The following is a 25,972-nucleotide window of genomic DNA, read 5'->3' as shown; positions in this document are numbered from 1 at the left end:
TAGTGATGATGATGAGATAGATTACTCATGCTTATTCAAGGGATTAGATAGAACCAAGGTAGACAAAATTAATGAATTGATTGATGCCTTGAATGATAGGAATATACTTTTAGAAAAGCAAGAGGATTTGTTGTATGAAGAACATGATAAATTTGTAGAAGCTCAGAAATCTCTTGCTCTAGAAATTAAGAGAAATGAAATGCTCTCTAGTGAACTATCTTCTTGTCATGAAACTATTGCTAAGTTAAAGAGTTTTAATGATGATTTAAATGCTAAGTTAGAAATAGCTAGTAAATCAACATCTTGTGTAGAAATTGTTGAAACTTGTAATAGGTGTAAAGATTTTGACATTGATGCTTGTAGTGAACACCTAGTTTCAATTTCCAAACTTAATGATGAATTGGCTAGTCTTAATGCTCAACTTAAGACTAGCAAGAGTAATTTTGATAAGCTAAAATTTGCAAGGGATGCCTACACAATTGGTAGACACCCCTCAATTAAGGATGGACTTGGCTACAAGAGGGAAGCCAAGGACTTGACAAGCCATAATGCTCCTATCTCCGCCAAGGAGAAAGGGAAGGCTCCTATGGCTAGTAGTGCTAAAAAGAACCATGCTTTTATGTACCATGATAGGAGACAAACTAGAAATGCTTATAGGAGTTATAATGCTCATGATGATTTTGATTCTCATGCCATGTTTGCTTCTAGTTCTTCCTATATGCATGGTAGAAATATGTCTAGGAGAAGTGCTATTCATCATGTGCCTAGAAAGAATATTATTCATGCTCCTAGGAAAGTAATGAATGAACCTTCTACAATTTATCGTGCTTTAAATGCTTCCTTTGCTATTTGTAGAAAGGATAGGAAAATAGTTGCTAGGAAGTTAGGGGCAAAATGCAAGGGAGACAAAACTTGCATTTGGGTCCCTAAGGATATTTGCACTAACCTTGTAGGACCCAACATGAGTTGGGTACCTAAGACCCAAGCCTAAATTTGCCTTGCAGGTTTATGCATCCGGGGGTTCAAGCTGGATTATTGACAGCGGATGCACAAACCATATGACGGGGGAGAAGAAGATGTTCACCTCCTACGTCAAGAATAAGGATTCCCAAGATTCAATTATATTCGGTGATGGGAATCAAGGCAAGGTAAAAGGGTTAGGTAAAATTGCAATATCCAATGAGCACTCTATCTCTAATGTGTTTTTAGTTGAGTCTCTTGGATATAATTTGTTATCTGTTAGTCAATTATGCAATATGGGATATAATTGTCTATTTACAAATGTAGATGTGTCTGTCTTTAGAAGAAGTGATGGTTCACTAGCTTTTAAGGGTGTATTAGACGGCAAACTTTATTTAGTTGATTTTGCAAAAGAGGAGGCCGGTCTAGATGCATGCTTAATTGCTAAGACTAGCATGGGCTGGCTGTGGCATCGCCGCTTAGCACATGTGGGGATGAAGAACCTTCACAAACTTCTAAAGGGAGAACACGTGATAGGTTTGACTAACGTGCAATTCGAAAAAGATAGACCTTGTGCAGCTTGTCAAGCAGGTAAACAAGTGGGAGGAGCGCATCACAGCAAGAATGTGATGACCACTTCAAGACCCCTGGAGCTACTACATATGGACCTCTTCGGACCCGTCGCCTATCTAAGCATAGGAGGAAGTAAGTATGGTCTAGTTATTGTTGATGACTTTTCCCGCTTCACTTGGGTATACTTTTTGCAGGATAAATCTGAAACCCAAGGGACCCTCAAGCGCTTTCTTAGGAGAGCTCAAAATGAGTTTGAGCTCAAGGTGAAGAAGATAAGGAGCGACAACGGGCCCGAGTTCAAGAACCTTCAAGTGCAGGAGTTCCTTGAGGAGGAAGGGATCAAGCACGAGTTCTCCGCTCCCTACACACCACAGCAAAATGGTGTGGTTGAGAGGAAGAACAGGACGCTAATCGATATGGCGAGGACGATGCTTGGAGAATTCAAGACCCTGAGTGTTTCTGGTCGGAAGCCGTGAACACGGCTTGCCACGCCATCAACAGGGTCTACCTTCATCGCCTCCTCAAGAAGACTTCGTATGAGCTACTAACCGGTAACAAACCCAATGTATCTTACTTTCGTGTATTTGGGAGCAAGTGCTACATTCTAGTAAAGAAGGGTAGAAATTCTAAGTTTGCTCCCAAAGCTGTAGAAGGGTTTTTGTTAGGTTATGACTCAAATACAAAGGCGTATAGAGTCTTCAACAAATCATCGGGTTTGGTTGAAGTCTCTAGCGACGTTGTATTTGATGAGACTAATGGCTCTCCAAGAGAGCAAGTTGTTGATCTTGATGATGTAGATGAAGAAGACGTTCCAACGGCCGCTATGCGCACCATGGCGATTGGTGATGTGCGACCACAGGAACAATTGGAGCAAGATCAACCTTCTTCCTCAACAATGATGTATCCCCCAACTCAAAACGATGAACAGGTTCATCAAGAGGAGTGTGATCAAGGGGGAGCACAAGATGATCATGTGATGGAGGAAGAAGCACAACCGGCACCTCCAACCCAAGTTCGAGCGATGATTCAAAGGGATCATCCCGTCGACCAAATTCTGGGTAATATTAGCAAGGGAGTAACTACTCGATCTCAATTAGTTAATTTTTGTGAGCATTACTCCTTTGTCTCTTCTATTGAGCCTTTTAGGGTAGAAGAGGCCTTGCTAGATCCGGACTGGGTGTTAGCCATGCAGGAGGAACTCAACAACTTCAAGCGCAATGAAGTTTGGACGCTGGTGCCTCGTCCTAAGCAAAATGTTGTGGGAACCAAGTGGGTGTTCCGCAACAAACAAGACGAGCACGTAGTGGTGACGAGAAACAAGGCTCGACTTGTGGCAAAAGGTTATGCCCAAGTCGCAGGTTTGGACTTTGAGGAGACTTTTGCTCCTGTGGCTAGGCTAGAGTCCATTCGTATTTTGCTAGCATATGCCGCTCACCATTCTTTCAGGTTGTTCCAAATGGATGTGAAGAGCGCTTTCCTCAACGGGCCAATCAAGGAGGAGGTGTACGTGGAGCAACCCCCTGGCTTCGAGGATGAACGGTACCCCGACCACGTGTGTAAGCTCTCTAAGGCGCTCTATGGACTTAAGCAAGCCCCAAGAGCATGGTATGAATGCCTTAGAGACTTTCTAATTGTTAATGCTTTCAAGGTTGGGAAAGCCGATCCAACTCTTTTTACTAAGACATGTGATGGTGATTTGTTTGTGTGCCAAATTTATGTCGATGACATAATATTTGGTTCTACTAACCAAAAGTCTTGTGAAGAGTTTAGCAGGGTAATGACGCAGAAATTCGAGATGTCGATGATGGGCGAGTTGAACTACTTCCTTGGGTTCCAAGTGAAGCAACTCAAGGACGGCACCTTCATCTCCCAAACGAAGTACACGCAAGATCTGCTAAAGCGGTTTGGGATGAAGGACGCCAAGCCCGCAAAGACTCCGATGGGGACCGACGGACACACCGACCTCAACAAAGGAGGTAAGTCCGTTGATCAAAAAGCATACCGGTCAATGATAGGGTCTTTACTTTATTTATGTGCTAGTAGACCGGATATTATGCTTAGCGTATGCATGTGTGCTAGATTTCAATCCGATCCTAAGGAGTGTCACTTAGTGGCGGTGAAGCGAATTCTTAGATATTTGGTTGCTACGCCTTGCTTCGAGCTCTGGTATCCAAAGGGGTCTACCTTTGACTTGGTTGGATACTCAGATTCCGACTATGCTGGATGTAAGGTCGATAGGAAGAGTACATCAGGGACGTGCCAATTCTTAGGAAGGTCCCTGGTGTCGTGGAACTCTAAGAAACAAACCTCCGTTGCCCTATCCACTGCTGAGGCCGAGTACGTTGCCGCAGGACAGTGTTGCGCGCAACTACTTTGGATGAGGCAAACCCTCAGGGACTTTGGCTACAATCTGAGCAAAGTCCCACTCCTATGTGATAATGAGAGTGCTATCCGCATGGCGGAAAATCCTGTTGAACACAGCCGCACAAAGCACATTGACATCCGGCATCACTTTCTGAGAGACCACCAGCAAAAGGGAGATATCGAAGTGTTTCATGTTAGCACCGAGAACCAGCTAGCCGATATCTTTACCAAGCCTCTAGATGAGAAGACCTTTTGCAGACTGCGTAGTGAGCTAAATGTCTTAGATTCGCGGAACTTGGATTGAAGTGTAGCATACATGTGTTTATGCCTTTGATCATTTTCCTTATGCATTTTGTTGCTTATTATGGTTGATTTAAGTTGTACAAGCACTCCCTGGACCTCACACGTCCGTTGCTAAGTGATGCACATGTTTAGGGGGAGATGTGTTACAACTTGACCCTTTGAGACTAACCATGTACTTGAGTTTGGTTGTTTTAGTCTCCAAGGAGAATTAAAAGGGAAAAAGGTGGACTTGGACCATGCAAGACTTCCACTGCACTCCGATGAAAAGAGTAACTTTTCCAAGTTCATCTTTTAACTCTTATTGCCTATTTGCTCTTAATTGAAGATTTTGGTGAGGCAATGGGGTTCAAGGGCCAAGATTGATCCCGTTTTGGTGCTTGATGCCAAAGGGGGAGAAAATAAAGGCCAAAGCAATAGATGGATCAGCTACCACTTGAGAAATTTTGAAAATAGTAGAATAGAGCTTTTTGTTTGTCAAAACTCTTTTATAGTCTATCGTGTCAAAAGTTGGCCTCTTGTGGGGAGAAGTGTTGATTATGGGAAAAGGGGGAGTTTTTGGAATCTTGAATCAATTTTCTTTGGAAAACCTCTCTTTATGTCTCTACAAGTGGATTTGACTTAGAGATAGGATTTTGAGTTTGATTTGCAAAAACAAACCAAGTGGTGGCAAAGGATGATCCATATATGCCAAATTGAATCAAAATAAATTTGAGTTTTTATTTGAAGTGATATTGCACTTGTTCTAGTTGCTTTATGTTGTGTTGGCATAAATCACCAAAAAGGGGGAGATTGAAAGGGAAATGTGCCCTTGGGCCATTTCTAAGTATTTTGGTGATTGAGTGCCAACACAAGTGCTTAAATGTGAATCTATGCCCATGGATGAACAAAGTGCAAATCAAGAGTAAAGGTATGTTACTAAGCCTTAGTACATTGGTTTTGTGTACTAATATACTTGTCTAAGTGTTAGAAACAGAAAGAAGAAGAAAAGAAAAGAGGTGAAAAAGGCTTGGCTGTGTACAGCCAAGACTCAGCTCTGTCTGGCACACCGGACTGTCCGGTGGTGCATCGGACAGTGTCCGGTGGTGCACCGGACAGTGTCCGGTGCGCCAGGCTGGCTCGGGTGAAGTGGCCGCTCTCGGGAATTCACCGGCGACGTACGGCTAAAATTCACCGGACTGTCCGGTGTGCACCGGACTGTCCGGTGAGCCAACGGTCGGCCGGGCCAACGGTCGGCCGCGCAATCTGCGCGGGACACGTGGCCGAGCCAACGGCTAGAAGATGGCACCGGACTGTCCGGTGTGCACCGGACATGTCCGGTTCGCCAACGGCTCCAAGTCTGCCAACGGTCGGCTTCGCTATTTAAGGAAGGAAATCGGGCACCGGACAGTGTCCGGTGTGCACCGGACTGTCCGGTGCCCCCGATGACAGAAGGCAAGAATGGCTTTCCAGATTTGTGCTCAACGGCTCCTAGCTGCCTTGGGGCTATAAAAGGGACCCCTAGGCGCATGGAGGAGAATACCAAGCAACCTTAGAGCATTCTTGATCATCCACACTCAGTCTTTGCGCATTCGTTTGTCATTCTCAGTGATTCGAGCTCCGTTCTAGTGAGAACTTTGAGATAGTCTTTTGAGCTCGATTCTTGGCCGTGTGTGCGCATTTTGCTGTGGATTTGTGTGTGTTGCTTCCCTCCCTTACTCCGTGCTTCTTTGTGAACTTTAAGTGTAAGGGCGAGAGACTCCAATTTGTGGAGATTCCTCGCAAGTGGGATAAAGATAAGCAAAGCAAAACACCGTGGTATTCAAGTGGGTCTTTGGACCGCTTGAGAGGGGTTGATTGCAACCCTCGTCCGTTGGGATGCCACAACGTGGAGTAGGCAAGCGTTGGTCTTGGCCGAACCACGGGATAACCACCGTGTCATCTCTGTGATTGATCTTTGTTGGTTATTGTATTTTTGTTGAGGATTCCTATCTAGCCACTTGGCAATTATTGTGCTAACGATTAACCAAGTTTTGTGGCTTAAGTTTTCAAGTTTCACAGGATCACCTATTCACCCCCCCCCCCCCCCCTCTAGGTGCTCTCACCTATTCACCCCCCCTCTAGGCGACTTTCAGTAAGCAGCCAAGGCTGACCGAGCCGAGGGACTCCTACGCCTCTGGGATACGGATACCTCACTCATCACCTTCTGCGATAAGTAACTCGCGCTCGAATAAGTGACTCCGCGGACCGAACAAGTCTTCACGCTCGAAAGCTCCTCTACCGGAACGATTTTTTGGGCCTTCTCGACTGCGTCGGTGACAGAACTCTATGGACGAGTAAGAGTGCGCATAAGCGGCAAGGCTGACCGAGCCGAGGGATTCCTACGCCTCCGGGATACGGATACCTCACTCATCACCTTCCGTGAAAAGCAACTCTCGCCCGCACAAACAATTCTGTTACCGACAAATAAGTCCGGATACTCAAACAAGAGGAAAAGAAACGCAGCTTTACAACACGACGACAGTGTGTTTGGGCCTCGGCGGCCGCAGAAAACATACACACACTACAGGACAACCCAATCCTGCAGGCTCGGACGTCGACAGTTGAAGGGGGCAGCAACACCCTCGGCGTCAACTACACCTTCGGCGGGGTCTGACCTAGCCTCGGACGGCGACGCGGTTGGAGGATCTCCACTCTGAAGGACGACATCAGCACCACACCCGGGCCATCGCCCACACCCGGGCCATCGCCGCCAGGGTCTTCTCCAGGAATCCGGCTCGAGCAGACGGCTCGGTCGGCCACCCCGAGGCCTCGACCAGCTGTCCCCCGAAGACATCGGCCCGGCTTGTGGCCTCGGCAGCTCAACTCTGGCGTCGGTCCCACCAGTGGACGACCCGGCCAGGCTCCGGCCGACCAAATCTTCTTTTCGAGCCAACTCTGTCTCTGTCCGTGCTGACACCATTACCTCCGGCTTCGGCTCATCGAAGAGCGGCCGAGGGGTTCCTTTAACTAAGCAAGAGAAGCCTCGGACAGCAAGGCCGACCGAGCCGAGGGACTCCTACGCCTCCGGGATACGGATACCTCACTCGTCACCTTTGCACGAGGCGACTCACGCTCGGTGAAGCGGTTCAGATAATCGACAGGCGAGTCTTAGTGCTCGAAATGAAGAAAAAACACGGCTCCGTGCCAAAGATACATACATGTTCAGGCCCCGACAGCCGCAATGAACAAGACACCGGCACTCAAAGTGCCATTACAAACGGAACTCCGGTTCCACCTCCGCAGGTACGAACAACCCCACACGACTGGGGGGCCTGCGGGGCAACAGAAGACCAACGGGTGGCTCGCCATCGCCTGCTCCGGCAGCAGCGACAACGACCCTCGCTCCGGGTGGCCGAACTGCAGCAGCGATGGCCTCAGGGCGGACGCCGCTGCAACCTTGCCCTCGCCCACGCCAACGCTCGAGGGGCGAGGACAAGTACAAAGAGCCGGAGGCCCGAAGCGCGGATGGTGGCAGTGATCCCGTCGGCGACGAGGACTTCTCGAGCCGCATCCACCTCGGCACCGACGACCGGAGCCGTCATCCCATCGGCAGATCCCCACTCGGATCCTCCTGGACGAGCGGAGCACCTACCTCCGCGCGGAGGCGCTGTACCGGTGCAAAGACAGGACAGCCCCAGAACACGAACGCCGCCCTAGCGGCGCGTGGCGTCTTGGGCGGTCCACCCGTGCGCACGGCGCGACGACCGCCCTTGCGGCGGGAGGGGGCATCGGGAGCCAAGCCGGCGAGCCCAACGTGCTGAAGCTGGCGACGCCCGCCGTCGACCAGCCCCGCGTTGTCGAAGTTCGCCCCGCTCGCAGGGCCAGTGAGCGCCCTCTCCCTTGAATGCTGAAGGGGAGGCTGACCCACGAACCCGCACGGGAGGTAGAGCTCCGGCTCAGCCTGGCCTCCGCCCCAGCAAGGATGATGAACATCCTTGAAGCTGAGGGCGGGACCAAGTTCGCAGCCCGGCTTGCTCCTCCCCACCCAGGGGCTGGTGGTCACCGTCTTGGGTGACCACCGGCGAGGGGATGCAGCCGGGCTGCCTGATGAAAATCCTTGAAGCCGAACGATGGCTGAAAGGTACCAGCTTCCTCGAAGTCGCGTCCCTCCGACGACAAGGTGGAAGGATTGCAGGTGTTCCCCATCCGGGGGCTCGGAAGGTGGAAAGACACGGTGCATAAGGGAGCGCGAAGACATGGCCGCCTTTCAAGGGGGTCACCCTCCTTTTAAAGGCGACTCTCCCTACTTGCGTCCCCAGCCGTCGCGGGCTGAGTCTTCTCCAACACGCTCCAAGGTCCTCCCCCTACGGCGCGGGGGCTGGGTCCCACGCGTCATGCAAGCCGGTCCAGGGCAGAAGAAGCCAAACCGCCACGCGCGGTGCATGCAATCGCCCGGCGGTTACAAGCATTCCTCCACTTTTGCCCAGACCAGCGGGTGAAAGGGCGGACAGCCATGCAGGCGGCATGCAACCGTGCCAAGTGGGCGCGCCCCTCTGACTCCAACACGCCCAGGATGGAGGCCCGGGCCCACACGTCATGCAACCGGCGTGCCGGTTGCTACGTGAAAGCAACTGCACCGCCCCTCGCACCACTACCGCGCCTCCTCGTCTGCGAAACCAGTGCCGCGACTCGAGGCAGCCCTGCGTGTGACCCAACAGTGCCAGCCAGGCACATCGGTCATGGGCCAGTCAGCCGCGGGAGAAGGCGCAACAGTCGATGCGGCCACAAATGGGCCGGCAGTAATGGCGGTGGCAGGCGGGCAGGAGCAGCGGTCACGTCGTCAGCCAAGCTTACGTCCCATCCAGGGGCAGCGGGAGAACCCTCTCTCACAGCGTGAAGACGGCGCGCCCGTGATCCGTTCCTCGAACGGCTCGCACACGCGCAACGGCCGCCTCGCGAACCACTCGCCCCGTCGCATTAACTCCGCGGCGGGACAGGCGGCGCCTCAGGCAGGAGAAGCAAGCGACGCTTCGCCTTCGCCATAATGACCGCGTTGAAAAAGGTACGCCACGTCATTCGATTTCGTATCCTTTTCCTTTTCCTCTTTCTCTCTCTTACAACAGGGACCGGGAAAGGGGGATACCCCGAAAAGGATCCTTCTCCGTGAAGGAAACAGGCCCCGAGCCTCCCTACTGATCAGAGGTTCAAAGGCTGGCCCCTCGGAGGGGTTCAACGGCCGCCTCAGAGCGATTGGGTTCTGCGCCCACTACTGGTCAGAGGTTCGATGGTCGGCCCCTCGGAAGGGTTCAACGGCCGCCTCAGGCCACTCGGGCTCCGCGCCCACTACTGATCAGGGGTTCGTAGGCTGGCCCTCGAAGGGTTCACAGTCGCCTCAGACACAGAGCGAGGGATGACCTTGGGTACGTTCGATACATAACCAAGGCTCGGGCTACGCTCCCGAGGTACCCTAGGACATTTCCGAGACCAGCGGGAACGATCTTGTAACGAAATCCCATCAAAGGGAGGCATCGAGCCCTCGGACCCCGTCAAAAGGGGACCGGGTCCGGCAGATCACCCGCAGGTACTTTTGGAGCGCGCCTCCGGGCCTCTAGCCGACCCCTAACAAATGGGGCACGGGCGTCCACTCGGATTACCCGCCAGCAGCTCACCGGAGACACCATGTTCGGCGCCCTCCGAGGGCAACATGGCCCTTTCCCCCCTCGTCATTGCGGAAAGGCGACGTAGGGGCGTATGTAAAAAAGTCGAGTCTGTCCTTGACCATCCTCTCGCCCTGTGTAGAGGCTCGGGGGCTGCTCTCGCAAACCCGGCTCCGGCCAAACCGTTGACAGCGTCAACATACCAGCCCGAGAACTTGGGACCCGACCGTGCACCCGGGCTACGGCCAGCTCGCATGAGGGAACAACTAGACCAGCCGAAGTGTTGCGAAATGCACTAAGACCTCGAAGGAGTCAAACTACTCCTCCGAGGCCTCGGGGGCTACACCCGGCGGGTGCGCTCGCGCGCACCCACCGGTACAAAATGCAACCAAAAAAGGCTGGTCCCCTTGCAAAAAAGTGCGGCAAAAGCCTCCAAGCGAGTATTAACACTCCCTTCGAGGCTCGGGGGCTACTGTCGGGGACCATAATTAGGGGTACCCTCAAGACTCCTAAATCTCAGCTGGTAACCCCCATCAGCACAAAGCCGCAAAGGCCTGATGGGTGCGATTAAGTCAAGGATCGGTCCATTCGAGGGACGCGATCACGCCTCGCCCGAGCCCAGCCTCGGGCAAGGCCAGCTGACCCCGGAGAATCTACGTCTCACCCAAGGACCCCCTCCAGCAACGGACACACCTTTGGCTCGCCCGAGGCCCAGTCTTCACCGAGAAGCAACCTTGGCCAAATCACCACGCCAACCGACCAAATCGCAGGGGCATTTAATGCAAAGGTGGCCTGACACCTTTATCCTGACGCACGCCCTCCAGTTGATAGAGCCGAAGTGACCGCAGTCGCTCCGCCGCTCCACTGACCGGTCTGACAAGAGGACAGCGCCGCCTGCGCCGCTTTGACTGCTGAGCCACTCGACAGAGTGAGGCTGACAGCAGCCAAGTCCGGCCTCAGGCGTCATAGGAAACTCCGCTTCGCCTGACCCCAGGGCTCGGACATGGGCTCAGCCCCAGAAGACGACGAACTCTGCTTCGCCCGACCCTAGGGCTCGGACACGGGCTCAGCCCCGGAAGACGGCGAACCCCGCTTCGCCCGACCCCAGGGCTCGGACACGGGCTCAGCCCCGGAAGACGACGAACTCCGCTTCGCCCGACCCCAGGGCTCGGACTCGGGCTCAGCCCTGAAGGACGACGAACTCCGCTTCGCCCGACCCCAGGGCTCGGACTCAGCCCTGGCCTCAGCCGACGGGCTCCGCCTTGTCCGACCCGGGGGCTCGGACTCGACCTCGACCTTGGAAGACAGACTCGACCTCGACCTCGGAGGAGCCTCCACCTCGCCCAACCTAGGGCACGGACCGACCACATCGACAGGAGGCGCCATCATTACCCTACCCCGAGCTGACTCAGGCTACGGGGAACAAGACCGGCGTCCCATCTGGCTCGCTCCACCATACGAGTAATGATGGTGTCCCGCATGCCCTGTGACGACGGCGGCTCTCAGCCCCCTTACGGAAGCAAGAGGACGTCAGCAAGGACTCGACAGCCCCGACAGCTGTCCTTCCGCCAGGCTCCAGCGCTCCTCCGACGGCCACGACATCACGCGAACTGGGTGCCAAAACCTCTCCGGCTGCCACGATGGCATGTACTTAGGGCGCTAGCTCTCCTCCGCTAGACACGCTAGCACACTGCTACACCCCCATTGTACACCTGGATCCTCTCCTTACGCCTATAAAAGGGAGGTCCAGGGCCCTCTTACAGGAGGTTGGCCGCGCGGGGAAGGACGGGACGGCGCTCGCGCAAGGCCGCTCGCTCCCTCCCGCGTGGACGCTTGTAACCCCCTACTGCAAGCGCACCCGACCGGGGCACGGGGCTAACACGGAGGCCGCGGGTTCCACCTCCCACGCCTGTCTCCCTCCGGCTGCTCTTCTCCCCCCTTCGCGTTCCGCCTCGCGCCGACCCATCTGGGCTGGGGCACGCGGCGACGATTTACTCGTCGGTCCAGGGACCCCCCGGGTTTCGAAACACCGACACTAACAATTAGCCAATTTGTTAGCCGGTTAAGGTGCTAAAATTAGCCGCTAAATTGTTTGCCACGACTCACAAGGATCCAAACAGGCCCTTATTACGATAGAATTGAGCTTTTGAGGACCTATTTGAAAACATCTAGATTTTAATAAACTAGTTTATAAAAAAAACAAGGTAGTTCCAAACATACTAGTGTATGCTCCAGTTTAAATAGACTAGATTCCCAGTTTCTTAAAACTAAGAAGCTAGTCTTCCCTAGCTAAAGACAGTTTATACAAACTGAAGTTGTTCCAAACATCATTAACCATTTTTTTTCATAAACCAGTTTTAAAAATGAAGATAGAAACCGGTTTATGAAAACCGAGGTTTCTTCCAAAAATGACCTTAGGTTGCGGGGCTATACGAGTGTAGAATCTTTTGTGCACAAGAATTAAAATGTCTTTTTTAACTAGGTCTTTGCTAGATCTCTTAATTAAAATATCTTATCGTGAAACCATTTTTATATTTGTGTTGGCGATATTTTTATAGACCAAACTACACCAATATCTGTCGTATAAATTTCGAAATACATAACAGAGTTGTCGGCGTTTCGAGACAGGGGGGTCCCTAAGCCGACGAGTGAGTGTGCTGCGTGCCCCAGCCCAGATGGGTCGAGCGCGTGGGCGAGCGCGAAGGGGGGAGAGGCGAGGTGGCCGGAGCCGAGCGTGAGAGAGGTGGAAGTCCCGCGGCCTTCGTGTTCGTCCCGCGCCCAGGTCGGGTGCGCTTGCAGTAGGGGGGTTACAAGCGTCCACGCGGGTGAGGGAAGCGAGCGGCCCCAAGAGAGCGCCTGTCCCGTCCTCGGTCCCGCGCGGCCAACCTTCTCTAAGAAGGCCCTGGTCCTCCCTTTTATAGTCGTAAGGAGAGGATCCAGGTGTACAATGGGGGGTGTAGCAGAGTGCTACGTGTCTAGCGGAGAGAGAGCTAGCGCCCTAGGTACATGCCAATGTGGCAGCCGGAGAGGTCTTGGCACCTTGCTGGCGTGATGTCGTGGCTGTCGGAGGTGCGACGGAGCCTGGCGGAGGGACAGCTGTTGGAGCGGTCGAGTCCTTGCTGACGTCGCCCTGCTTCCGTAAGAGAGCTGGGGGCCGCCGTCGTCACAGGGCTTGTGGAGCGCCATCATTGCCCATCCGGCGGAGCTGGCCGGATGGGACGCCGGTCTTGTTCTCCGTGACCCGAGTCGATTCGGGGTAGGACGATGATGGCGCTTCCTGTTGACGTGGCGGGTCTGTGCCCTAGGCAGGGTGACGTGGGGGCTCCTCCGAAGCCGAGGTTGAGTCTGTCTTCTGTTGCCGAGGCCGAGTCCGAGCCATGGGGTCGGGCGAGGCGGAGGTCGTTCGGCCGAGGCCAGGGCGGAGTCCGAGCCCTGGGGTCGGGCGGAGCGGAGTTCGCCGTCTTCCGGGTCTTAGCCCGAGTCCGAGCCCTGGGGTCGGGCGAGGCGGAGGTCGTTCGGCCGAGGCCAGGGCGGAGTCCGAGCCCTGGGGTCGGGCGAGGCGGAGTTTCGTCGTATTCCGGGTCTTAGCCCGAGTCCGAGCCCTGGGGTCGGGCGGAGCGGAGTTCGCCGTCTTCCGGGTCTTAGCCCGAGTCCGAGCCCTGGGGTCGGGCGGAGCGGAGTTCGCCGTCTTCCGGGTCTTAGCCCGAGTCCGAGCCCTGGGGTCGGGCGGAGCGGAGTTCGCCGTCTTCCGGGTCTTAGCCCGAGTCCGAGCCCTGGGGTCGGGCAGAGCGGAGTTCGCCGTCTTCCGGGTCTTAGCCCGAGTCCGAGCCCTGGGGTCGGGCGGAGCGGAGTTCGCCATGGCGCCTTTGGCAAGGCCTGACTGTCTGTCAGACTCACTCTGTCGAGTGGCACCGCAGTCGGAGTGGCGCAGGCGGCACTGTCCTTCTGTCAGACTGGTCAGTGGAGCGGTGGAGTGACGGCGGTCACTTCGGCTCTGCCGGGGGGGCGCGTGTCAGGATAAAGGTGTCAGGCCACCTTTGCGTTAAATGCTCCTGCAACTTGGTCAGTCGGTGTGGCGATTTAGTCAGGGTTGCTTCTGAGCGAAGCCAAGGCCTCGGGCGAGCCGGTGATGTGTCCGCCGTAAAAAGGGGGGCCTCGGGCGAGACGGAAGTCTCTCGAGGTCGGCTGCCCTTGGCCGAGGCTAGGCTCGGGTGAAGCGTGATCGAGTCACTCGTGTGGACTGATCCCTGACTTAATCGTACCCATCAGGCCTTTGCAGCTTTATGCTGATGGGGGTTACCAGCTGAGAATTAGGCGTCTTGAGGGTACCCCTAATTATGGTCCCCGACAGTAGCCCCCGAGCCTCGAAGGGAGTGATAGCACTCGCTTGGAGGCTTTCGTCGCACTTTTTTGCAAGGGGACCAGCCTTTCTCGGTTGCATTTTGTTCCGGTGGGTGCACGCGAGCGCACCCGCCGGGTGTAGCCCCCGAGGCCTCGGAGGAGTGGTTACACTCCTTCGAGGTCTTAATACCTCGCGTAATGCTTCGGCTGGTCTGGTCGTTCCCTCATGCGAACTGGCCGTAGCCCGGGTGCACGGTCGGGGCCCAAGCTCTCGGGCTGGTATGTTGACGCTGTCAACGGTTTGGCCGGAGCCGGTTTTTGCGAGAGCAGCCCCCGAGCCTCTGCACAGGGCGAGAGGACGATCAGGGACAGACTCGACTTTTTACATATGCCCCTATGTCGCCTTTCCGCAAGGAGGAGGGGGGGAGTGCGCCATGTTACCCTCGATGGGCACCGAACATGGTGTCTCCGGTGAGCTGCAAGCGGGTAATCCGAGTGGACGTCCGTGCCCCATTCGTTGGGGGTCGGCTAGGGGCCCAGAGGCACGCCCAAAAGTACCTGCGGGTGATTTGCCGGACCCGGTCCCCTGGCGACGGGGTCCGAGGGCTCGATGCCTCCCTTCGATGGGATTCTGTTACAAGATCGTTCCCGCTGGTCTCGGAAATGTCCTAGGGTACCTCGGGAGCGCAGCCCGAGCCTCGGTTATGTATCGAACGTACCCCTGGTCATCCCTCGCTCGGTGTCTGAGGCGACTGTGAACCCTTCGGGGGCCAGCCTTCGAACCCCTGATCAGTAATGGGCGCGGAGCCCGAGTAGCCTGAGGCGGCCATGGAACCCTTCGGGGGGCTGGCCTTCGAACCCCTGACCAGTAGCGGGTGTCGGGCCCACGCGATCTGAGGCGACTGTTGAACCCTTCGGAGGGCCAGTCTTCGAACCCCTGATCAGTAGGGGGGCTCGGAGCCCGGTTCCTTCGCGGAGAAGGATCCTTTTCGGGGTATTCCCCTTTCCCGGTCCCTGTTGCAAGAGATATAGAAAGAGGAAAAAGGAAAAGGATACGAAATCGAACGACGTGGCGTACCTTTTCTGACGCGGTTATTACGGCGAAGGTGAAGCGTCGCGCGCTCCTCCCGTCAGAGGCGCCGCCTGTCCCGCCGCGGAGTTAATGCGACGGGGCGAGTGGTTGGCGGGGCGGCCGTCGCGCGTGCGCGATCCGTTCGAGGAACGGGTCACGGGTGCACCGTCTTCACGCCGTGGGAGGAGGCTCTCTTGCTGTCCCAGGAGGAGACGTGAGCCTGGCTGATGACGTGACTGCTGCGCCCGCCCGCCTGCCACTGCCATTACTGTCGGCCCACTTTCGGTCGCTTTGACCAACGCGCCAGGTTGGTGCTGCTGGGTCGCCTCGAGTCGCGGCATGGAGTTCCTTCATCCACCGCTTGCCGAACTTGTTGAGGTCGTTGTAGATTCGAGGCTTGAGCCCTTGTAGAATCATGCCGTTGGCACGCTCTACTTGCCCATTCGACATGGGATGAGCCACGGCGGCCCAGTCCACTCGGATATGGTGATCCTCGCAAAAATCCAAGAATTTTTTGCCGGTGAACTGGGTGCCGTTGTCGGTGATGATGGAGTTCGGGACTCCGAAGCGATGGATGATGTTGGTGAAGAACGCCACCGCCTGCTCGGACCTGATGCTGTTCAGAGGTCGGACCTCGATCCACTTGGAGAATTTGTCGATGACGACCAGCAGGTGCGTGTAGCCCCCGGGCGCCTTCTGCAAGGGACCGACGAGGTCCAGACCCCATACAGCGAAGGGCCAGGTGATGGGTATTGTCTGCAAAGCCTGAGCGGGCAGGTGGGTCTGCTTCGCATAGAATTGGCACCCTTCGCAGGTGCGGACAATTCTAGTGGCGTCAGCCACCGCCGTTGGCCAGTAGAAACCTTGTCGGAAAGCATTCCCGACAAGGGCTCGGGGCGCTGCGTGATGGCCGCAAGCCCCCGAGTGTATTTCTTGCAGCAGTTCCCGACCTTCGGCGATGGAGATGCATCGCTGGAGGATGCCCGAGGGGCTGCGATGGTAGAGCTCCTCTTCATCGCCCAGCAGGACGAACGACTTGGCGCGTCGCGCTACCCGCCGAGCCTCGACTTGGTCGGGGGGTAGCTCTCCTCGACGGAGATATTGCAGGTACGGGGCCTGCCAATCTCGATCTGGCGTGGCCCCGCTCTGCTCTTCCTCGACGTCCAGTGCCTCGCCCTCGGGGGCTGAGGGTACCTCGGGCTGTGCCGAGGGTACCTCGGGCTCGGGCGCGTCGTCGATCTTGACAGAGGGTTGATGCAGATCACGGGAGAAGACGTCCGGGGGGACCGTCGTTCGCCCCGAGGCTATTTTAGCCAGCTCGTCTGCGGTTTCGTTGTAGCGCCGAGCGATGTGGTTGAGCTCGAGCCCGAAGAACTTGTCTTCCAGGCGCCAAACCTCGTCGCGGTAGGCCTCCATCTTCGGGTCGCGGCAGTGGGAGTTCTTCATGACTTGGTCGATGACGAGCTGCGAATCACCGCGGGCGTCGAGGCGTCTGACCCCTAGCTCGATGGCGATCCACAACCCGTTGACCAGAGCTTCGTACTCGGCCACATTGTTGGACGCCGGGAAATGGAGGCGCAGCACGTAGCGCAAGTGCTTTCCGAGGGGCGAGATGAAGAGCAGGCCCGCGCCGGCTCCTGTCTTCATCAGCGACCCGTCGAAAAACATGGTCCAGAGCTCCGGTTGGATCGGAGCCGTCGGCAACTGGGTGTCAACTCATTCGGCCACGAAGTCCGCCAACACCTGGGACTTGATGGCCTTCCGAGGGGCGAACGAGATCGTTTCGCCCATGATTTCCACCGCCCACTTTGCGATCCTGCCCGAGGCCTCTCGGCACTGGATGATCTCCCCCAGGGGGAAGGATGACACCACAGTTACCGGATGAGACTCGAAGTAGTGTCGCAGCTTCCGCCTTGTCAGGATCACAGCATACAGCATCTTTTGAACTTGTGGGTAGCGGATCTTGGTCTCGGACAGCACTTCGCTGACGAAGTAGACCGGCCTCTGAACGGGCAATGCATGCCCTTCCTCTTGCCTCTCGACCACAATCGCGGCGCTAACCACCTGAGTGGTCGCGGCGACGTAGACCAAGAGGGCTTCTCCATCCGCCGGGGGCACCAAGACAGGCGCCTTCGTAAGGAGCGCCTTCAGGTTGCCGAGGGCTTCCTCGGCCTCAGGGGTCCAAGCGAAACACTCGGCCTTCCTTAAGAGGCGGTACAGAGGCAGACCTCTTTCGTCGAGGCGTGAGATGAAGCGGCTCAGGGCCGCGAGGCATCCCATGACCCTCTGTACACCTTTTAAGTCCTTGATGGGTCCCATGCCGGTGATGGCCGCGATCTTCTCTGGGTTGGCTTCAATGCCTCGCTCGGAGACGATGAACCCTAGGAGCATGCCTCGGGGCACCCCGAAGACACACTTCTCAGGATTGAGCCTGACTCCTTTCGCCTTGAGACATCGGAATGTCACTTCAAGGTCGGAGAGGAGGTCGGAAGCCTTCTATCGGCGTTTCGAGACAGGGGGGTCCCTAAGCCGACGAGTGAGTGTGCTGCGTGCCCCAGCCCAGATGGGTCGAGCGCGTGGGCGAGCGCGGAGGGGGAGAGGCGAGGCGGCCGGAGCCGAGCGTGAGAGAGGTGGAAGTCCCGCGGCCTTCGTGTTCGTCCCGCGCCCAGGTCAGGTGCGCTTGCAGTAGGGGGTTACAAGCGTCCACGCGGGTGAGGGAAGCGAGCGGCCCCAAGAGAGCGCCTGTCCCGTCCTCGGTCCCGCGCGGCCAACCTTCTCTGAGAAGGCCCTGGTCCTTCCTTTTATAGTCGTAAGGAGAGGACCCAGGTGTACAATGGGGATGTAGCAGAGTGCTACGTGTCTAGCGGAGGGAGAGCTAGTGCCCTAGGTACATGCCGATGTGGCAGCCGGAGAGATCTGGGCATCCTGCTGGCGTGATGTCGTGGCTATCGGTGGTGCGGCGGAGCCTGATGGAGGGACAGCTGTTGGAGCGGTCGAGTCCCTGCTGACGTTGTCCTGCTGCCGTAAGAGAGCTGGGGGCCGCCGTCGTCATAGAGCTCGTGGAGCGCCATCATTGCCCCTCTGGCGGAGCTGGCCGGACGAGACGCCGGTCTTGTTCTCCGTGACCCGAGTCGATTCGGGGTAGGGCGATGATGACGTTTCCTGTTGACGTGGCGGTCTGTGCTCTAGGCAGGGCGACGTGGGGTTTCCTCCGAAGCCGAGGTTGAGTCTTGCCTTCAGTTGCCGTGGCCGAGCCCGAGCCAGGGGGTCGGGCGAGGCGGAAGTCGTCCGGCCGAGGCCAGGGCGGAGTCCGAGCCCTGGGGTCGGGCGAGGCGGAGTTTCGTCGTCTTCCGGGTCTTAGCCTGAGTCCGAGCCCTGGGGTCGGGCGGAGCGGAGTTCGCCGTCTTCCGGGTCTTAGCCCGAGTCCGAGCCCTGGGGTCGGGCGGAGCGGAGTTCGCCGTCTTCCGGGTCTTAGCCCGAGTCCGAGCCCTGGGGTCGGGCGGAGCGGAGTTCGCCGTCTTCCGGGTCTTAGCCTGAGTCCGAGCCCTGGGGTCGGGCGGAGCGGAGTTCGCCGTCTTCCGGGTCTTAGCCCGAGTCCGAGCCCTGGGGTCGGGCGGAGCGGAGTTCGCCGTCTTCCGGGTCTTAGCCCGAGTCCGAGCCCTGGGGTCGGGCGGAGTGGAGTTCGCCGTCTTCCGGGTCTTAGCCCGAGTCCGAGCCCTGGGGTCGGGCGGAGCGGAGTTCGCCGTCTTCCGGGTCTTAGCCCGAGTCCGAGCCCTGGGGTCGGGCGGAGCGGAGTTCGCCGTCTTCCGGGTCTTAGCCCGAGTCCGAGCCCTGGGGTCGGGCGGAGCGGAGTTCGCCGTCTTCCGGGTCCTAGCCCGAGTCCGAGCCCTGGGGTCGGGCGGAGCGGAGTTCGCCGTCTTCCGGGTCCTAGCCCGAGTCCGAGCCCTGGGGTCGGGCGGAGCGGAGTTCGCCGTGGCGCCTTTGGCAAGGCCTAATTGCCTGTCAGACTCACTCTGTCGAGTGGCACTGCAGTCGGAGTGGCGCAGGCGGCGCTGTCCTTCTGTCAGACTGGCCAGTGGAGCGGTGGAGTGACGGCGGTCACCTCGGTTCTGCCGGGGGCGCGTGTCAGGATAGAGGTGTCAGGCCACCTTTGCGTTAAATGCCCCTGCAATTTGGTCAGTCGGTGTGGTGATTTAGTCAAGGTTGCTTCTGAGCGAAGCCAAGGCCTTGGGCAAGCCGGTGATGTGTCCGCCATAAAAAGGGGGGCCTCGGGCGAGACGGAAGTCTCTCGAGGTCGGCTGCCTTCGGCCGAGGCTAGGCTCGGGTGAAGCGCGATCGAGTCACTCGTGTGGACTGATCCCTGACTTAATCGTGCCCATCAGGCCTTTGCAGCTTTATGCTGATGGGGGTTACCAGCTGAGAATTAGGCGTCTTGAGGGTACCCCTAATTATGGTCCCCGACAGTAGCCCCCGAGCCTCGAAGGGAGTGTTAGCACTCGCTTGGAGGCTTTTGTCGCACTTTTTTGCAAGGGGACCAGCCTTTCTCGGTTGCATTTCGTTCCGGTGGGTGCGCGCGAGCGCACCCGCCGGGTGTAGCCCCCGAGGCCTCGGAGGAGTGGTTACACTCCTTCGAGGTCTTAATACTTCGCTTAACGCTTCGGCTGGTCTGGTCGTTCCCTCATGCGAACTGGCCGTAGCCCGGGTGCACGGTCGGGGCCCAAGCTCTCGGGCTGGTATGTTGACGCTGTCAACGATTTGGCCGGAGCCGGTTTTTGCGAGAGCAGCCCCCGAGCCTCTGCACAGGGCGAGAGGACGATCAGGGACAGACTCGGCTTTTTACATACGCCCCTACGTCGCCTTTCCGCAAGGAGGAGGGGGGGAGTGCGCCATGTTACCCTCGATGGGCACCGAACATGGTGTCTCCGGTGAGCTGCAAGCGGGTAATCCGAGTGGACGTCCGTGCCCCGTTCGTTGGGGGTCGGCTAGGGGCCCAGAGGCACGCCCAAAAGTACCTGCGGGTGGCTTGCCGGACCCGGTCCCCTGGCGACGGGGTCCGAGGGCTCGATGCCTCCCTCCGATGGGATTCCGTTACAAGATCGTTCCCGCTGGTCTCGGATATGTCCTAGGGTACCTCGGGAGCGCAGCCCGAGCCTCGGTTATGTATCGAACGTACCCCTGGTCATCCCTCGCTCGGTGTCTGAGGCGACTGTGAACCCTTCGGGGGCCAGCCTTCGAACCCCTGATCAGTAATGGGCGCGGAGCCCGAGTAGCCTGAGGCGGCCGTGGAGCCCTTCGGAGGGCCGGCCTTCGAACCCCTGACCAGTAGTGGGTGTCGGGCCCACGCGATCTGAGGCGGTTGTTGAACCCTCGGGGGGCCAGCCTTCGAACCCCTGATCAGTAATGGGGGGCGCGGAGCCCGGTTCCTTCGCGGAGAAGGATCCCTCTCGGGGTATCCCCCTTCCCCGGTCCCTGTTGCAAGAGATAGAGAAAGAGGAAAACGGAAAAGGATACGAAATCAGACGACGTGGCGTACCTTTTCTGACGCGGTTATTAAGGCGAAGGTGAAGCGTCGCGCGCTCCTTCTGCCAGAAGCGCCGCGTGTCCCGCCGCGGAGTTAATGCGACGGGGCGAGTGGTTGGCGGGGCGGCCGCTACGCGTGTGCGAGCCGTTTCGAGGAACGGCTGTGCCGCTTCGCGTTTTTCGAATCCTGTATCCGGCCCAGGCGGCGTGCTGGAAACGGTTTCGCCCTGGCCTTCATATACTCGAGAGGGGGCCCGGTGACGGTTCTTCACTCTGCTCCCTTCTTTTCCCTTCAGGTTTTCGCCACCCGGGAAACTTTAGCCGGAGGAGAGGGAAACCGCCTTCCCTGCCCCCCGCGCCGCCGTCTTCTCCATCTTTGGTGATGGCGGACCGAGTGACCATAATCCCCCCGCGCGATCCGTGGCCCTTCTCCACGGTGACGGCGAGCGATCTGGAGGAGCTGGTCGGCGAAGGTCTGCTCCACCCCCTCACCGACAAGCAGCGGCCAGAGTGGATTCCTCCCGTGGGCGGAGCCGCTCCGTCCCCACCGCCGGGGTATGTTGTGAGCTTCGTCTCCTTCCATGAGCGGGGATTTGGTGCGCCGGCGGGCCACTTTATGCGGGCCATCTTGTTCCACTACGGGGTGGAGTTGCACAACCTCTCCCCCAACTCCATCTCGCAGGCCGCTATTTTCGTAGCGCTATGCGAAGGGTACTTGGGGATTGCTCCCCATTGGGATTTGTGGACTTACTTCTTCTTCGTCGAGCCTTTCGCCTTGTCGACGGGGGAGAGGAGGATCCGCGCAGCGGTGCGGGCCGGCGGCTGCATTCTCTTGTTGAGGCAGTCGCGGGCGTTGCAGTACATTCCTGCCATCCTCGCGTCTTCGAACAAGGGGTGGCAGCGCCGGTGGTTCTACCTCCGGAACAACGGTGAGTTGCTCCCACCGTTTTCCCAGCGAGTAGTTACAGCTGCCACCGACGCCTGGCGCCACGGGACCCCGCACGAGAGGCAAAAAAATCTCGAGCCCCTTCTCCAGGCCCTGAAGGAGTTGCGGGAGGGGGGACTTACTGCTGCGGGAGTGATCGCCGCCATTCACCGTCGGAGGGTGCTCCCATTGGCGGAGCGGCGGCTGTCGCTCTGGGAGATGACCCCGGGAGCCGACTGGGAGGGCTCACGGATGTCCCCGGATCCTCTTTCTTCCGACGCCCTCCAATGGCGGGTGTCGGCCGCGATGGGGAAGCCGGACCCCCACGCATACTCCCAGCTTCGGATGCGCCCCGATCAGGGGTGCGTGACTTTGGTGAGCGTCCGCTCCTCCTTTCTTCGTATGTCTGGTTGCTCCAGGTCCTTATGATCGGGTTCCTTTCTCCCCTCCTTTTAGGATGTGGGGTGTCACAAACCCTCCCTGCCACGGGTTCCGGAGGACGCGGTGGACCGTGCAGCGCGGCGGGTTGCCGCGAAGGAGAAGAAGAAAAAGAAGGACGCGGAGAAGGCCCGGGCCCGCGAGCGGAGGCGGGCTCGGGACGCCTTAGAGAAGCGCCGCCGCCAGCAGGAGAGGGACGGACTCCCGAGGGAGCCGTCGCCGGAGACGCCCGACGACGATGACGACGACGATGATGATGATGATGATGATGTTGTGGCCGCCCGTCTTGGCCTCAGCCTCGGCCTGGGGTGTGGCCCAGAGCCGTCGGTCCAGCCCCCGAGCGAACCGACTCCGTCAGCCCCCGAAGTCGGGGCGTCGGGCTCCCGACCCGAGGCGCGGGGGCGAACCGAGAGGCCACCTGACCCCTCCGTCGGAGGAGCTGAAGTAGTTCCGGGGGTCCAGACCAAGGCGTCTGTTCCCCAGAGGCCGCCGCTTGTGCTGGGGGTGGCCGGGAGTGACCCTCAGGTCGTCGCTGCCGTGCCCGAGGAACCTGTTTCCCAGGCGCCCCAAGCGCCGGCGAAGCGGACCTCGGTGGTCGTTTCGAGAGCTGGGATCCAAGAAGGCTCTCCCCAGGCGCGGTGGATCATGGCCCGGAGTGGGTGAGTACCTCGGAATGTCTTCGTCTTGGCCTCCCATTCGTATGTTTTGGTTGTGATCCCCTTCCTTTTCTATCCAGCAAGCGAAGTCACGGCCAGACCGACCTGGCACCCCGGAAGGCCCTCAAGACGGCGCCGAGCTGTGCGGCCAGCGCCACTCAGCCGACCCTCTCACGGGGCACCCCGACATCGGGGGTTCGGGCGTCGCTAATCTCGGAGGAGCGGGCTCCCGAGGCCGGCTCTTCAGCCGGAGCGGCGATCGTGGTTGAGGAGGCGGCTGACGCCCACACGGCTCTGAGCTCGCCTGTCGGGCCGGTCATGCCGGCGCCCGCCACCGTCGAGGCTGCCGCCGTCCTTGTCGAAGGGTGCCCAGCCGCCGCCAGTGCCGGGATGACTGATGCGTCGGTGCCCAAGACCTCAGAAGAGGTGGGCGCGGTCGCGCAACCTGTCCCGCCGGGCGACAGCCTCATCGCCGTGCGGCGGAGCCCCGAGGCCCGGCGCCCGTTGCTCCGATTCCGGACCCGCGAGGCCTCGGACCCCGTCTTCGTTCTTGATGATGAGCAGGAGGACCAGTCCTGGGGTGAGCTCCGCGAGTGCGCAGAGACGACGATGGGGTCGCTCCGGGCGTCGCTGGAGGTCTTCTGCAGAGACGTCCCCAAAATCCTCCAGGTAGCGGTTTCGGGCATCCCTTTCTTCCTTCTGTATGATACTCGCTGTGACACCCTGTTTCCTTTTCCCAGGATCTGACGGACCGGAGCGCCGCTAAGTCGTCATTCATCCGCCGTGAGGTTGATGTCTGGGGCTCACTGCGATCCCTGAGGTCTTCGCTTGCCGGGGCTACCACGCGCCTTTCTCAGCAAGATGCCAAGGTGGCGGATCTCCAGCTGTTATGCGCCGACCTGAGAGCCGAGGCGGCAGCGGCGCGTGCGGAGGCGCAACAGCAGCGATCGGAGCTCGTCCGGGTCGTCGAGGAATGGAACCGGCTTCAAGACCGGGCTGCCGAGGCCGAAAGCCGAGCCGAGACCCTTGCGGCCGACTTAGCTGCAACCCAAGTCGCGGCCTCGGAGCATCGTGCCCGAGCCGGGAGTACGTCTCGGTCCTCCCTAGTTCTTTTTCTTGTCCGTTTCCCTTGCTTGTACTTGAGGTATCTCTCCTGGCTATTTGCAGAGCTTGAGTCCGCCCTTGATGAGTCCGCCAAGGCGCTTGCTGAGGCGCTTGCCGGAGCCGCTGAGCAGAGGGAGGCGGACCTCGCGGTCATGTCCGAGGCCGTCTCGGACTTTTACCGTGCCCTCGGCTCTGATGACGTCCCTTCAGGAAGCTCCCCTCAGAGTCGCCTTCGGGCCTTGAGTGGTCACGCCCGCGGCAGAGTCCGCGAAGCGCTACACCACGGCGTCAGGCGGGCCTTCGCCGTGCTCGCCTCTCACTACGTTGTGGATCTGGAGCGGGTTAGTGAGGGGTACTGCCTTCCTGACGAAGACGATGCTGCTTTGGCGGAGGTGCAGCGGCTTGACGCGGTTGCCGCTGGCCCAAGCGCGGTGCTGGCGACCACCTTTGAGGCGGAGGTCCTTCCTCCTGCGACGTCACCGGAGGCCGAGATGGATCTCACCGATGGCGGGGGTGTAGTTGAAGGCGCGGCTCCTTCCCAAGGCGGCACCTGATTCTCGTTTGAACAGTTTCTTGTTGAACGTGTGTCTTACCACGGCCGCTGAGGCCTGAACACTTTTGTCTTTCTTGCATGGAGTCGTACTCTCCTCTCTTTCCGTCTGCGTGTTCGTCCTAGCTCGTCGATAATAGAGTGGCTTCTCGAGTTGGGCCATTCTCCGCGGCAGGTGATGAGTGAGGTATCCCTAACCCGGAGGTACGGGAGTTCCTCGGCTCAATCGGCCTTGCCATTTTCATGAACCCGCGTTCGCTCCTCGAGACCCGGCTTCTAACATAGCCAGGAGAACGTAGCTGGGAGGACGCAAGAGGCTCCCCCTCTTTTTTTTTGATTAAAAAGATCTCGACGCCGAGGGGTTCGATCTCGACGCAAAGGGGTTCCCCCTTTTTAGCCCCCGAGGGAGGGTCGGGCCCCGCTATGGCGAGGCCGACCCTTCCTTGATGATCAAGGCGCAGAGGCTGCCTGACGAGTCGGGCCCCGGCCCAAATATCCAGCGAGTGTTCGACGGCATCCCTCGGTATGCCGGGCGTGTCCGAGGGACTCCACGCAAAGACGTCGGCGTTTTGCGCGGAGGAAGTCGACGAGCACTGCTTCCTATTTGGGGTCGAGCCCGGGACCGATCCGGATCTGCTCGGTGGTGTCGCCACTGGGGCCGAGGGGGACGGCCTTGACCGTCTCCGCTGGCTCGAAGCTGCCGGCATGGCGCTTCACGTCTGGGACCTCCTTGGAGAGGTTCTCCGGGTCGGCGATGAGGGCCTCGGACTCGGCGAGGGCCTCGGCGTACTCCACGCACTCCACGTCGCATTCGAACGCATGTTTGTACGTGGGGCCGACGGTGATGACCCCGTTGGGGCCCGGCATCTTGAGCTTCAGGTAGGTGTAGTTGGGGACGGCCATGAACTTCGCGTAGCATGGCCTCCCTAACACGGCGTGGTAGGTTCCTCGGAACCCGACCACTTCGAACGTCAGGGTCTCCCTTCGGAAGTTGGAGGGTGTCCCGAAGCAGACTGGGAGGTCGAGTCGCCCGAGGGGCTGGACGCGCTTCCCAGGGATGATCCCGTGGAAGGGCGCAGCGCCTGCTCGGACGGTGGACGGATCGACGCGCAGGAGCTTGAGGGTCTCGGCGTAGATGATGTTGAGGCAGCTGCCCCCGTCCATCAGGACCTTGGTGAGCCTGACATCGCCGACAACGGGGTCGACGACGAGCGGGTATTTCCCCAGGCTCGGCACATGGTCGGGGTGGTCGGCTCGGTCGAAAGTGATGGGCTTGTCGGACCAGTCTAGGTAGACTGGCGCCGCCACCTTCACCGAGCAGACCTCCCGGCGCTCTTGCTTGCGGTGCCGAGCCGAGGCATTCGCCGCATGCCCTCCGTAGATCATGAAGCAGTCGCGGACCTCGGGGAACCCCCCTGCTGGGTGTTCTTCGTTCTTGTTGTCGTCGTGGGCCCTGCCACCCTCGGCGGGTGGCCCGGCCCTGTGGAAATGACGCCGAAGCATAACGCACTCCTCGAGGGTGTGCTTGACGGGCCCCTGATGGTAGGGGCA

This window comes from Zea mays, chromosome 2 (genome assembly GCF_902167145.1).
Source record: "Zea mays cultivar B73 chromosome 2, Zm-B73-REFERENCE-NAM-5.0, whole genome shotgun sequence".
In the NCBI taxonomy this organism is placed as follows: Eukaryota; Viridiplantae; Streptophyta; class Magnoliopsida; order Poales; family Poaceae; genus Zea; species Zea mays.
Note: the sequence above shows the minus strand (reverse complement) of the source record.